The 16,250-nt window shown below is 33.0% G+C and overlaps 1 long non-coding RNA gene across 1 annotated transcript in view; it reads left to right on the plus strand.

Moving 5' to 3' along the window:
• The window catches only part of LOC111085984, a 21,932-nt gene extending 7,815 nt beyond the window's left edge, over positions 1-14,117 (plus strand). The window contains exons 2-3 of the long non-coding RNA XR_002610752.1: positions 2,312-2,323; positions 14,039-14,117. This is a non-coding gene — a long non-coding RNA (uncharacterized LOC111085984). The remainder of the gene's footprint in view (positions 1-2,311; positions 2,324-14,038) is intronic.
• Positions 14,118-16,250: the final 2,133 nt, after the last annotated feature.

The raw sequence follows: 16,250 nt of genomic DNA on the forward strand, positions 1-16,250 counted from the left end.
TGTTTCTAATTAAGCATGGAGGTACACAACGGGCTGTGGGTGCGCAGCCTACTACGGGTATCGAAACCCGGTTTCTAGTGTTGTAAGTCCGAAGTCATACCGCTGTACCACTGTACTACTACTGTACCTATATATACTGTACCTTAACTATTTACGAGTATGTGGTAACCATTACAAGACCTTCCAGGTTAAGTGTTGCAAATCACGGAGAAACGAATTACAAACTATATATATATATATATATAAACGAAGTACCTATAAATGACAAAAATCCATCAGTAATTTTAACATTGGAAAATATCGTTATATATGATGAGAGTTTATAGATTTCATATAAAATGGTTAATGTCAAAAAAATCAAAATGTAATATATTTTAAGTTGTTTGATAGCATCGATTTTGTTGATTAAAACATTCATTTAAAAAATATATATATATAAAGAATCGAACCCCAGTGGCACAGCGGCATGTCTGCGGACAGACTTACAAAGCTAGAAACCGGGTTTCGATACCCGTGGTGGGCAGAGCACAGAGAGCCCATTGTGTAGCTTTGTGGTTAATTCCAAAACAAACAAACAAATATAAAGAATCCTATATAATTGTTCTCTCTTATTAAGTTAGGTTTTATACGTAACAAAGATATGTTATTGTAAGCCTTGCAACCTTGGTACCGAGCGTGGTCTTATTGTTAGCGTACCCGGACTGTGAATCATAGGACTCATGGTTCGCGTCTCGTTGTCAAGAAAACGCTGTTCGCGCTTTGGAGCTACAGGTGAGTTATAAAAGTGACTGTCGAATCTCACTATTTGGTGAGACAAGAGTAGGTAAAGAGTTAGAGGTGGGTTTTATTGACAGACTGCCATACCACTAATCTATCAGTTTAAAATGAGGGATGGCTATGCGCAGATAGTCCTTGTGTAGATTTGCGCCAAAGTCTGAAGTAAGCAGACATGTTGTCTACTATTACAAAAGCAGCTTTCATGTGATGTCTGTAATAATGGATTAATCGCAGGGGATTAGTAATTTAGGCAAATATCAGGTGCCTTCGCAAATAGTAAAATACGGTCACTTGTTCTGCATTTTACAATTTGCCTAGGCTTATATACTAAATGTCTGCACATTAGTTTGGCAGTTAGTCAACAACACCAACCACCAACTATTAGGTTACTCTTATCTGATATAACAATGGCATATGCCTGTGATTTTTACAGCCCACACTCTAAAGTGTAGAATGCGTTTTTGCGGGTTGCGAACCACGAATATTTGTATTCACAATACGGGAACGGCAATGGCTAGACTTCTTCCTTTCTTTTTGTTTGTAAAGGACTGTCATAAAGTACTGTTTTTTTCTGTTTTTTCCCATAGTCCTTGCGGACCGTTGAGCCGATGGCAGATCTTGCTCTGCCATCGTTTCTAAAGCTGTTTCTTACGTCAAGGATGCAACCCACTTGACAGCCTTCCCTCTTTGAAAGGACGAGCATGTTTGGTGGGACTTGGATTCGAACCTGCGACCCTCAGATTGCGAGTCGAGCGCCTTATCCACCAGGTCATGCCGGGCCAAAGATACTGTTACTATACTGTAAATTACTATACGTTTTATATTAGTTAAGTTGACTAGATGGCGCCACTTTCTCAATATAACTAAAATAGCAAATGAAATTGTTATTATTTGATAATAATATCTCTGTGAAAATAAGTTATATTGCCATACCATCTTACATCAAGTATAGTGTTTTTTTTTGTGTGTGTTTTCAGGAATACAGGGTTAAGGAAATGAAATTGTATTTGATGCAGCATCTACTATGTAAAGCAAAGTGTGTGTGTGTCCGGGAAATATAATACACGGTCGTATATCTATCATTTTATGTCTGTTCCTTATACCTATCCACATTTCTTGATCATTCAACACCAAACTTGACACAGTGATACAGGATGACATGAAGAAGGTCATGAATAACTTGGGGGGTTTGGACACCCATCATCCAATTTCATATTGATATAATTCTTTCTATGTCTTTCTTTTCAGTATTGGTACCTTTATGTATTTTTATTGCACTCTTAATGTTTATTATGTTAAGAAAAAACATAGAAACACAATTTCCTATTCTTTGTTGCAAACGAGTTTTTATTTCACCAGTCCAACGGACGGGTACTCCAATTAGTATATAATAATATTTAGATGCAATGTATTATAGTACATAGTACAGATTATGTCTGTTATCAATACCTTCAAATGAAAAATAATTAAACAGATCCAGCATTTTTGATAAAAACCACGTTAAAAGCAGATTTTTTTTCAAATTCTTCTTAAGTTTCCATTTTTTGTTTTCAAATCAGAGGAATGTGTAAAACATCATTTCAGACCTATTTTTGTCTCCCACAAATGTTAGAGTCAAATCATGAAGAAGATGGGTTTCTAGAAACTCTTTAGGGTGGTTTTCTTCAACAATTGGTTAAGGAATCTGTTAAGAACAATGATATTTTAGATTTATTGTTAATATCTAGCAAAGGAATGGCTGATAGGGTAGAGAATGGGGAACATCTGGTGCAAGTGATTTGATGTTCTGCTGTATATGGAGATAAGGAATAATGAGACTTTGGTTCGAAATTTCCAAAAAAGCTGATTTTGAAGAGATGAGACGAATTATCTGTTGTGAATTTGGCAACAGTTGGAAATAGTTATCAAATGTGGAAATGTTTTTTTTTAATAAATGTTTAAATACGCAATTCTTGAATCAAAATTAGAGACCCTTTTTTCTTTCATTTTTATTATGTACAGGGAATGTTTAAACTTAATTAAAACAATATAAGTTTAACAGCAAGCATATATTTCAAAGTAATAACTTGAACATAAACTTTATCTCAAAATTTTAAAATTATAACAAAACTTCATAAACAACATTTGCAGTTTGCTTTCCATATATCAACAAATATAGATTTTGCGGTTATCCCACCCTTGAACACCCTACACCTCATTGACCATGAGAAAAGCATGGTTGTTTGAGAAACAATCTCCAGCAACTTTCATACTTTGACCTTGAATCTCTTTAGAATATCCAACATTGTCTGAAGTGTAAACCTGCCAAGGTTGTTTGAGATTGGCCCAATAGGCTCGGAGGAGTTAGGATTCAAACAAACACACATTTCGTCTTTATATATATTTTGTGCGCCAGCAATAACAAGTGTGTGGTGCGCATATATCCGATTATATTTTATTACTCATCAGGATCACCACCAGACTACCCTCAAATTGAAATTATTTTAGGCAGGAATAGTGTAAATTAATCTATGAGACTTTGGGCGTGGTCAAATACGTCAGTCGAAAGGGTTTGATCTCCTGGGCCCAAAACTGTAATCTCAAATCGGCCAAGAGATAACGGAGCTATGAGCTAAAAGTTTGTAATTGAAAACAAACAAAAAAACTCAGAGCCGCGGTTAAAAATATTTTGTTCAACTTATAGCATTGCAGATACCTTTGACGTTACAATGTAAAATTTGCGAAGGAAATTTTTCGAGGATTTTCAAGGAAAAAGAAAGAAAATCCTACTTATTACAACCGTTTACATTGCGTTTTAGTTAATTTTACTGAGAAGGTTAGAGTTTAAATGTATCATTAATCCTGAATGTAATGGTAAATTACAGAAAAATAAGTAAAACAACAATTTCAATGGATATCCACTTGCTGCTGTATAACTTTGCTACCTCACAAACCGGTTTCCAAGAAGCAGGATCACGAAACTCTTCGGAACCGGGAGAGGGGGGGGGGGACAAGTACTTCCCCAAAAATTAAATTGGAAGCGAATTTCATTGCCCCCCCTCCCAATAGTTTGCCGGAATGGCTATTAGATAAAACGTTCTTATCATTTGTATAACTTATGATTTTGTAGTAAATAGCAAACAATTTAACTTGTATTTTGTATGTTTTGTATCTACAGTATATTATTTGTTAGTGTGCCACTGGTATTTTCTTACGAGTTAAACCAAACTGGATAATTCACGTATATAAATTAATTACAATATTGATTTACCAACAGTCAGTAAAAACGATACAAAACGAAAAACAAAGTATTTCTGAAAATAAAAACACAACAACGTACATGTCATGAAAATAAAATATTTAGTACATTTATCTGTTTCTGTTGTGATGAAGAAACAGTATATATAAAAAATTATACAATTCTCAGATTTGTCATCATGTAAATTAAAATACCTGAAGTAGGTAAACTCAAGAAAAGATGGGCGATTGTTTTAGCTGTTTGTTTTTTTAACATTCGTCTGTAGTTAAGCACAAAGCTACACAATGGGCTATCTGTGCTTTGTCCACCACGGGAATCGAAATCCTATATCTAGCGTTGTAAGTACGCAGACATACCGCAGTTCCACTGTGGGGGGGGGGGGCTTTAACATTTGAGTGAATCATTCTTTATACATTTGTACCGATGTTGTTTTTTTGTTGTTTTAATTATCAAAATTGGTTTGGTTGTTAATTAAGCACAAACCACAAAATGGGCTACCTCTTCTCACCACACGTATTGGTTCTGAAAAGCAAAGTTACATATTCAATAAATAAAAAAAGGAAAGAACTACATCATAAACATTAAATTCCTGAATGTAATGTTTGTCGTTTTCCGATTTCTGGTATTGTCATTTGTCTCTACTAAATGATTTGACAGAATAACTCTTTGTTTGTTTGTTTTGAATTTCGCGCAAAGCTACACGAGGCCTACTCTTTAACTAACGAATAGTGGGATTGACCGTCACATTATAACGCCCCCACGGCTGAAAGGGCGAGCATGTTTGTTGGAACGAGGATTTGAACCCGCGACCCTCAGCTTGAGAGTCGATCGCCCTAATCGACTGGCCATGCATTTGGTAAGTAAAAAACAAATTTGGTTACTACACGTGGCACGAAGTTTTCTTTCTACTTTGTGTTTCAAAAATACATTATAATCTATGGTTTATTAACGTATATTTATTTATTCAGAATGAGTCTGGAACCGAAGCGCTCCAGTTCTTAACATAATTATTTTGTTTCTGTTTATACAACTCATTGTTAATGCACAAAATATATTCCGTTTGTACCCTTATGATATATTACTAATAATTTATTATTCCAATGGCTCAGTGATAAGCTTGAGAGGTTATACCTGTAAAATTATTGGTTTTATCCCTGTACTGGGCACTGCAAATATCTCATTGTGCAACATTGATTAACAGCAACAATTTATATATTATTATATATATTGTTACGCCTCCAGTCGTTAATTGATTTTCCGTAACTTCGTTCCGACGAAACTTTAGTGACACAAGTCCTTTCTTAATAAAACTGGTTTATTCTTTCTGAATATAACTTTACCGATACACTTAAATTCAACAGTCGCTCTATAGCAAACGCTATATCAACGAACGTTAACTTCAACAATACTTTCTGACTGCAGTTCAATTACTCACTACCTACACACATATTGTTCTGTTACGCCATGACCATCTTATATATACCAGACCCCCCCCCCCCCCAATCTAGTAAATGCTAGAGCACTCCCGAAGGAACGGGATAGTTCTAGAAAGCAGGTGGCGTGACACTAGTCACGTGACCTCGCTGACGCAACAATATATATTATAGTATCATTTGATTTGTAATGATAGACAGTCGTGCATGAGTTAAAAAAGTGGATCAATCTTTTTTAAAAACAATTACCCAAATTTGCTAATATGCAAATAGATTAGTCACAGTTTTGGCGTAACTTAGAATACCTCCCTTAAAAATATACATAATACTCATATCAAAAATCATTTGCAACGGTAATTTTTCGAACTTACTATATTAAAATCCTGGGTTCAATTCCCATCGGTAGACAAGCGCAAATAGTTCATTGTGTAGCTTGGCATTAAAATGACAACAACAAATTCGTATAAATTAAATGACTTTAGATTTTTAAAGATCATTTACTTTATCAAGGCACATTAACTTCTTCGGGTTAAGATGCATTAACAGAATAAAATGGGCCAAGTATTTCAAAGATTAGGCCGGAAGTGACCTAGTCATTATGTATCGGGGTGCGGAAGAAGGATCTGGGGTTGGAGACGCTATGCAGTTGAATACACTCAGCACTTTCAACTATGATTGCGTTCCAAAAGCGACAATCAGCTCCATTGTTATAATCAATAAACTGGGCAAAACCCTTATAGTGTTATATGTTATTGGCTGGTCTCTTTTTCTGTAGTTAATTGACCAATATTAAGAACGGCTACACCCGAATAATGGGCGTTTAGGCCTCGTGCACATAAGCTGCCATTCAGGTGGAAAATATCAAATATTGTTTGATACATAAAAAAACATAGCTTCTTAACTAATAGTTAAAGATTCACTTTACCACAAACTATTTACAGTGCACACACCATTCAATTATGCAATGTTAAAATGAATGGCTTTCTGGTAAAAATAGTTCAGCTATCAAAAGTCATTTCTTAGGCTTGGCATGGTCCGATGGTTAGAGCACCCTATTCGTAATGGGCAGGTAGCGGGTTCGGATCCCGTCACTAAACAAATCCCTTCCCTTTTAGCTATGAGGATGTTATAATGCGATGGTTAATGAAATTATTCGTCGGTAAAGAGCAGCCCAAGAGTTGGCGGTGGGTAGTGTTGACCTTTCCTCTAGCAAACGAAAAAAGCTGTCTCGTTTGGGCCAAACTAGCAATGTAAATATATCCAATGCTGGGTATGATGGTAATTGTGTTACCGAAACTAGTCGGCTTTAAGTAAGAATAAATATTTTACCTTTCGTTGTGCCAAAAACCAAAAACAACAACAACAACAAAAACTTCGGTTTTTGTGTTTTTCACTCTTAATATCTCAAATAAAGGGTGTTTAACCTATAAATACATAATGCGTAGTTATGAAGTAACTTTGGATCTAATTTAAATTATAAGGAGGACTTTGGGAATTATTAACGAATTTACAACTAACACTTTCTTAACGTCGAAGATGACGAAGTATTGTAATCATGTTTTATCCCTGTAGATTCTTACTCTTTCATATTCCATTTTGAATTAAACACTTACTGTAAGGACATGATGATCGGGTGTAAATCGTTGGCATGGTGAATAACACACACTTAAGTGTACTTATTAATTATTAATGTTTTAATATAGATACTGATTACTTTTTTTACAAAGTTACTAATTAATAATTAGATAAACGTGGTCGTGGAGGCTGCTAGTCATAACCATAATTTCGAACTATTTTTTCATATTTATAATTAAACTTTTGCGCCAGGATTAGTTTACAATAATTAGTAATATTTATATTTAACTGAAATTTATAAAGAAACTTATTTGTGTATTATCATTTGGTTATAGTATATGTAATTAGAAGTAATTATTTATGCAATTATTTTTTGTTTATTGAACACTTTACAATTAATAGTATTCATATAATTCTTACATGTGTAAGTTGTCATGGATACAGTATAACTTTACATCCCGCCTTTTCCATTTTAATGGTATTGTTCTACGTTTAAATGTTTGAAGATTTTAAGTTATGTAATAATTAGTTTCTAATTATTATTGGCTTAAGTGTGGAATATGTCAGTACACGTGTGTTAACTATGAGCTTTGAAACTGATGAAATATGTATGTGTCATATTTTCCAATTATTCGTTTTTACATTATTACCGTTTATTTGTGTCTGATCATTGTTTGTGTACACAATTCAATTCAAACAAATTCATATTTATTCACCTACTGAATAATACAAGGTGGTTTAAATAATTAAACACTTTTAGCCACAATGAATCTAGTACATGAATAGGAGACGCGCACACAAAATATAGAATATTATACGTAGTGCATTCCTACTAACAGTTAAGCAATATTAGCAATTAAACCAAATATATATATATATATATTTATAAAAAAGGATCATCTATATAAATAAAAAGAAATAATTTGGAAAATGTAGAATTTTAAATAACTGTACAATACTTAAATGTAGAGTTTTCTGTTTTGTTAGATATCGGTATAAACAATGGAAAGAAACCTTACCTGACTTACAATGGAAGAAGCCTTATCTGCAAAATTCTGAGAATCTGTTTTGGTATGTTTCACGGTAAATAAAACTGAGTCTAAGGAGTTTCTCTGGTATATCAATGGAAGGAGTGTTTGCTGCCCCACTTGTGTTTCTTTCTTATCTTTTTCGGTATTTAGAGCATTGGAAAAATAATTATGTATTTGAATTACTATCTACATGTTTCTTTGTGTAATTCGATGATAATATCCTATGTGGTTTTTATATATATAGAATTTTAAGCTTATGACTTTTATTTTTATAAAACACAGAGAGACATAACATTTATTAAACACAGTAAATTTAACTACAAACAATACTTATTTTGAGGTTTGGACATTTATACAAACAATACTGTTTTATCCTTTCTAAGTACAATACTACTTTTATTGAAGTTTAGACATTTTATGATGTTTATCCTTCCTGCACCATAATGTTACAGTATATTTTAGAATGAAGAAACTATATATCAAAGTTTTCAGTACCGTTTGTGTGTGTCTCCTTATAGCAAAGCCACATCAAGCTATCTGTTGTGTTTACCGAAGAGAATCGAACCCCTGATTTTAGCATTGTAACTCCGAGGACTTACCGCTGTACCATCGGGGGATTTTCAGTACCGAATGATACGATGTAAATTTCTATAATCTGAACTGTTGGTTCCAACAATTGTGTCAGTACAAACTGACACCATTCCTATTATTACTCGCAATTATGAGATATTCCAAATGAATTGTTCATAAAAACTTATTTATACAGGTGGTACAATAAAGTAACATTACTAATTTGATAGTGGTTACCAATAATAACAATCCTTAACAACGTAACTGCAAATATTCATGAAATTCTATAGCTCTGGGTAAAGTGTTGTGAGCAGAAAACGAATTCATGAAACAACTACTACAATGCATTAAAATATTTATATATATTCAAACGACAGATTTGAAAATTTTTTTTTTACTCAAACTACACATTTAATAATACTTAAATTGATTGCATGCTGTGTAACAAGGTCTTAAAAGTGCAAGATCGCCACTAATTGTCTTAGTAAGTTAAGAAAAATGATACAATATTCAACATTAGCGTTTTTTTAAGTGACAGCTGTAGCGTTTCTCCAAAGACAGTCGAATAGTTGGACACCTTCGATAAAACATGATAGCATATCACAGTGCTGGTGTGTTCAGCCAGATTTTGAAAGCCAAAAAGTACGTGTTCAGAGCTGAATTGATGAGAAAATGGGATTAATTTTTAGACGTGAAATACACTGCCACCTTTTTATGACTAATAGTCTCTTGTGCTTGGTCTACGTTATTGCTATGTTCTATTTGGCAAGACATATATGTATGGAACAACTGTAACAGAGAATCTGACTATAGTCATTTAGAAATATAGTACTAATCTAAAATACAAAGCACTATGAAAATTGTTCAGACAAAAATTGAAGAATTTAGACAACTTCTGAGCAGGAAGGGAACTGTTTTGAAACAAATAGAAAGTAATCTATAGCTGTTCAGTCAATTTCGCTTCCTACTATCATAACTTCTCACAAGAAGTCAAGCCATTTTTGTTTTTAACCATGAAATATGCTCATAATATCTAGAAATGTGACAGTATATTCCGGTCTTTAAAGATGCCCATACTGCTCAATCTTTCAAGACGACGGTCTTTAAATCTGCCCAATCTTATATAAAATTTACGAAAGTAAATTCTAAAGATGCTTACATTGAAACTCTAATCCAAATTCTTAATCTACCCTGGATTAATACACTCGGAAAGTTTTAATACTTTAGAGTATAATTACTGCATAATCAAAAGAGATATTTTGACTGTGTTTATCTTTATCAAATCAGATGTGATTTTGTGGTACTGCATTTCAATTGATAGTTTGAGTATACACAACAATACAAATGACAGAACAATTTCCAACAGTTAGAGTGAATAAATTCTTATTGGATAACTATGCCATAGAAGGATTTGATATTTTCAGTTTTTTACCAGATAATACAAGTTGTCAAACTCGTATAGAAGGATTATGATAGCTTTTCTTCGGCATTCTATCACGTTTAAGTATTATCTATATTGTCGAATGAACTAGTTGGTATTACATTTAAGCATCATCTCAATGCAGGATCAAAGACATTAATTACATAAAAACTAGATTATATTACTATTACCCTGATGATGCCATATTCTATCTAAACTCTCTAAAAATTCACATTTAACTATTTATGTGCCCCCCCCCCAGTGGCACAACGGTATGTCTGCGGACTTACAACGCTAGAAACCGGGTTTCGATATCTGTAGTGGGCAGAGCACAGATAGCCCATTGTGCAGAATTCAAACAAACAAACTGTTTATGTATTCCAACACACATGACGAACTCTCGAATTGATAAATAAAGTATAACATATTCATTCGCATCTTCACTTTTTTTGCTTTTTGAATTAACCTACAATTAAATAAAAGGTGGTTAAAACGATAAATGACCTTTTCTCAAAGTGTGTTCTGCATGTTCTAAGACCTCCTTAGTATAGAAAATGGTAATTTATTGCAACTGTGATAACTTTTATAAATTTTAACTCTTTCAATTTTTTTTGTATTTAATCAAAGGTTTATTGGATTGGTTTACAGCAGCTCGTAATAGCGATATTTAAACGAAGTTAAATTTAAAAATTAATTGTGTACAACCAACATTGTGACTTGTTTTCTTTGGTTATAGTGTTTTTTATTTAACGTATATTTTATAATTAACAGTATACAAATAATTCATACTTCTATACGTTTTCTTGCATGCAAGCGTCAAGCCCATTCTTTCATTATATTAGTGCAATTTCTTATGTTTAAAAGTTATTGCATTGTTGGAAGATATTGAGGTATGTAACGACTAACTTCTGGTAAATGTTGGCTTACTTGTTAGTATCAGCTTTGAAACTATTGAAATATATATGTCATGTTTTATAACTTTTATAATTCTTCGTTTTTACTTGGTTGTCGTAAATTTGTGTCTGGCCAGTTTTATATTATTAGTAAATTTTAACTTATATCTTTAACTTATAAATTGATTGAAATCTTACTTTCACATAAATGCGAAAAGTTTACTAGAATATTTTGCCAGAAATATTCGAGAAAATTCGAAGTTTCTTTTTATAAAGTATATAAGACTAAGTTGTATTGGTTAGACACAGCCAAAACATGTTAAAATGTAGATCAAAATAGGCAGGGGTCGTTACATGATATTGCTGAACGCGCTTTTTACGTTCAGCTTTGACTGCGTTATAAAAGTGACAGTTATTTAGGTTATCCAGTTCAAACATCCTGATAAGCTCCTGTGGCGACGGGTGCTGCCGAAAGATCTTCCTTCTTCTGGTCAGTATTTCAAAATTAAATAAAGATATATCTGAACGGCGCAGATTTTGGCTGTTTAACGTACTAAGGTACCGTTCTAATTAAAACATCTGAAATTCTAGATAAAAGTTTAAAAAGCCTATATAAAACTAATTAAGGTAACAGTTACAAAAAACGACGTTTTTTGACAAAATGATAAGTAAAATTATTTAATTGAGCTTACAGTCAAGTAGTTTCGGTAAACGTGTTACCATCATCAGGGTAAAATTCTACAGTGTCCGTGAATTAAGTATTTAGTTTCAACCGTTAATTGGCGAGTTCATTTTTGAAAAATAAGATCAAGAGATAGGGGGTAAGGTAAGTCATACGTGCTAGAATATTTAAGATAAACAGGTCTTCCAGTAGGACATGTTGATTGGCTTATCATCTCTATTTATACGTAGGGGTCTGATTTTGATTATGCAAGTACTTTCTCTGAGGTTTCTTTCTATGTTAGTTTGTGCGTATCTTAAGATATTTACGTTATTCTGGTAATCTTTATCTTCAGTTTTTTTCGGATCTTTTATGCAGGATCAAAAGCATTATTTACATATGAAATATATTATATAACTATTACACAAATGAAAACAAATTCTATTGAATCTCTAAAAACTCACACTTAATGCATGATGAGCCCTCGAATTGATAAGTACTGTAAATAATACCAGTTTTATTGACATTTTCGCTTTTCTCTGTTTTCCTACAATTAAATAACGAGTGGTTAAACTCTAAGTGACACTTTTGAAAGATTCGTGATGTTAGGAAAACCCGTAGGTTCAAGAAATCATAGAAACACGATACATAATAATCCAAGCGTTTTTGAAAGGTGGACCTTTCTTTTTTTAGGGGCAAACTAGGAAATGATTGATTGAAAGAGTGATAATCTATTGTGCCTAGTTTAACACTTTTTTAGCATAGAGGATAACCCCTATAAATGTTCAATTTTCACATTATATTTTGAATATCTTTGCACTTATAATCAAAGTTTTACTAAGACTGGTTTATAATAATTCGTTTTAGCTATATTTAACTGGAATTTACTTAAATATTAATTGTGTATTGCAGTTGTGTATTTTTGTTATAATGTAGATGTTTATACACTCTTTTTCTGTTTAAAGCATAGTTTATAATTAATAGTGTGCACATAATTCATACTTGTATACCTTTCATGTGTGCTATATGTATATATATATACATATTGATTCAATTTTTTATGTTTAAAAGTTATAAGATTGTTTGAAGATTATTAAGTCAAGTTTTGATAATTATTAGCTTATCTATGGAATATGTTAGAACACGTGTGTTAAATATCATCTTGGAATCGGTTGAAATATGTAAAGTTCATCTTTTAGAATTTATATAATTCTTCGTTTTTAGTTGAGAAGGGTTTTCGATTTGAATAATGGGTACCTTTTCCAGCAGTATTACGTCTCGATCAACAGTTTGACACTCGACTATAAGTACATGCCTAAACAAAATAACTTGACTTTATATATATATATATAGACCCTATAAGACGAAACCTTTACTTTTCTTCAGTACGTCTGCCCAAAATATTTTAATAAGTTCTTCTATTTGCATCTGTGTGAGAGTGAAATTGAAATAAATTTAGTCTATTTGTTTGCTGGTAAGCTCAGAGCTACACTGGTATCGAAACCCAGTTTTTAGCGTTATAAGCTGACTTACGTATCGCTGTGCCACTAGGGAGCAATCAATTTAGTACCTATAAATTGAAATTTACTACAAAGAATGGCCAAGTACAAATTTACAAAGACAAAATCCTGTGGTGGTAGGTGCTGTCAGGGTTGGCGCTAGGGGGTGTTGGGGTGGGCTGTGCATCCCAAATTTCACTCGGATCCACCCAAGTTCATTCTCCCTAGCGAATTGAAAATTATGTTATTAATTTTTAAAATGTTGTTGTTGTTTTCAATCGCTATAAAGAGTCAATAAAATCTCAAATGCTCCCCCAATGTGGTGGTGGGGTATCTAATTTTTAACTACTGTCCGGAAGGAGAGAGTCAGTCAGCAGCCCTAGGCCTGACTCCTGCTTCTCTCCAATGCGGTGGTGGGGTATCTAATTTTTAACTACTGTCCGGAAGGAGAGAGTCAGTCAGCAGCCCTAGGCCCGACTCCTGCTTCTCTCCAATGTGGTGGTGACCAGGATGTGTAATGTTCAACTATAGCTTTATCTAATTTTTAACTACTGTCCAGAAGGAGAGAGTCAGTCAGCAGCCCTAGGCCCGACTCCTGCTTCTCTCCAATTAGCTCACTAAGATTCCGTTTTGATTAAAAGTTCCAACTTTAAGTACTAGTTAAAAGCTTAGAAAACCACAAAGGACAATGTAATCAAATTTCACACACAAAGACACACACACATTAATCCAATAACTCATCCCATTCAGTATCTTTCAAGGCTTCAGAGATATACATTTCTTTTCTTATGAACTAAATAGAGAAATAGATAAAAACAAACATAAAATGATGATACATTTCACATGAGCGACAAACACTCTTTTCATTGTTACTCAATGAAGAAAGTTAATAGACCCTGCATGTTTTCTTTGCCGTCCAACAGAATATAACAGCCACTAAGAATTTTACAGATACCTGTGTTTCCACATTAGGTCAGTCGAGGTTTTTTCAGATCCTCTCCACTATATCTTCGGAATTCTAACAAATCGTAAAACAGTATATAATTATTGAAAAAAGTAGTTAAAACTCTTCGAAAAGTATTTTCATTGTGGTATACTGATTAATAAAGTAATAAATGTATGACTCAGGTGGTGACTACTGGGGGCCTACCTACATGTGAAACAACAACAATTTCTGAAGTTGTGTACTTATAATCGTTGAAGAAATATATTCAGTTCAGTATCTAGTTGAAAGTGTTCTGGTTAATATATTTTCTAACTCATTATTTTGTAGTTCTACAAGCATTTTGTTATGTTTCTTCCTTATTGCACTCGAAATTCTAGAAGTTAAGTTTTTGTTGAAAATTTTACATTATAAAAACATACAGTGCATAAATCTGTGATAGGTATTTAATAAAAAAAAACAGCGGTATGTCTACGGACGTACAACGCTAGAACGGCTAGCTCAGATAGTCCTCGTGTAGCTTTGCGCGAAATTCAAAACAAACAAACCCACCGCAGGTATCGAAACCCACTTTATCCCGTTATAAGCTCTCACGCGTATCGTCGACCAACTATATGGGGGATACAAATTTATAATCATAAAGAAACATAAATATCTGCAGATGAGTTTAAAAGCTGAATTATATTAAAATGACAACGTTTAAGTGTTTGACAACTTATTTTTAATTATGACATTTTATAGAAAAATACAAGTGTACGCAATTCAATGAGAAACCGATTTGAATAGGTTCTGCTTCTGGAATATCTTTCTGTACTTTTTGATTTTTTCGGCAGAAGATCAGAACATGATTTATTGTCTTGTTTTTGTTTTGAGTACTCGATAAAACTTGTCTGATCATCGGTTTAGTGTGGCTAGTGATGTTCTTATTATTCAGCTAATAAAGGGCAGTTAGAACTGATTGTTTTGTAAAATACGTATGTGAAGCGCTTTGTGATTTTTTTATTCGTTTTCTTTTTTATATCACGAATCAAATGATGGGTAAAACTCTGTGAATGTTACAACAATGGAAATTGTAGTTCCTTTTAACGAATAATATTAGACAAAACTCTTTCTTTTGGGATAAAAATTAAAACTTTTGGCCTATATACAACTGACATAGGATGTACTGAACTTTAGGGATGAACGGCGATGAAAATTGTGCATAGAGTGTCTCCCTCTTCTGTCAGATAATGGAACTATTCTACCATTATTCAATTTACAAGTCCGAATTTACTTAAGAACTGATCGTAGAATCTTTTTATGAGGTTATAATATAATATAAAACTAAATCTAAAGCTGTTTATCAACTCATTTGAAACATAGTGTAATACTTAACTAAATCTTAAGCAGCTTTTCTAACTCGTTTGAAACATATTGAAACTATTATATGTTTCCTCATTGTTCTTCAATGTTTTACTGCATTTGTTTTTATCAGAACTTAACATAGGCATAAATACACGCACAACAATCCGTAGATTTGAATCTACTATGTTGGTGGAAACTTTGAAAATTAATTTCATCTTCGTGCTACTTCCATCAAAGAACAAACAAACAAAGAAAACTGTCTTTTATAGAATCTCGTGGTGAAAAAATTAACAGTTCTTTCTTTCATTTACAAGACACACACACTCACAAACTTGGATAAAAATGGGATTCGATTCACCATATTTCACAGAAATAGGATTTATTGAAACTTGTAAAATCCCGTTGTTGTAATTTCCAATACTCAAGAATGTTTCGAAGATGAAATATATACTGAAAGAAGATCTCGGTTCAACGCAACTGTTTTTCCTGTTACGCTTCTACAATAACGTCTCTATTTCACTGGTTTCCTAATAGGTAATCCAGTTTTCCAGTTATTTTATATATATATTGTTTGACGGGAGCTTTAGAAAGGATTTGGAAATTCGATCCAAAAGAGAAGAAATTACCGAACCAATAACATTTGTTTTTACAAAGTAGAACATCAAATTCAATGTTTTTTCATAAGTAAAAAAAAATAGAGTGTATGTAGAAAGTCGATACTGCTAGGATTTTAATGAGTTTTATATCGAATTGTTTGTAATTAAGCACAAAACTACACAATGGGCTATATGTGCTTTGCCCACCATGGGTATCGAAACCCGGATTCCCTAATTTAGCAGTGTAAGACTAGAGGGAAGGCAGCTAGT

The sequence above is a fragment of the Limulus polyphemus genome, unplaced genomic scaffold, assembly GCF_000517525.1.
Source record: "Limulus polyphemus unplaced genomic scaffold, Limulus_polyphemus-2.1.2 Scaffold760, whole genome shotgun sequence".
NCBI lineage: Eukaryota > Metazoa > Arthropoda > Merostomata > Xiphosura > Limulidae > Limulus > Limulus polyphemus.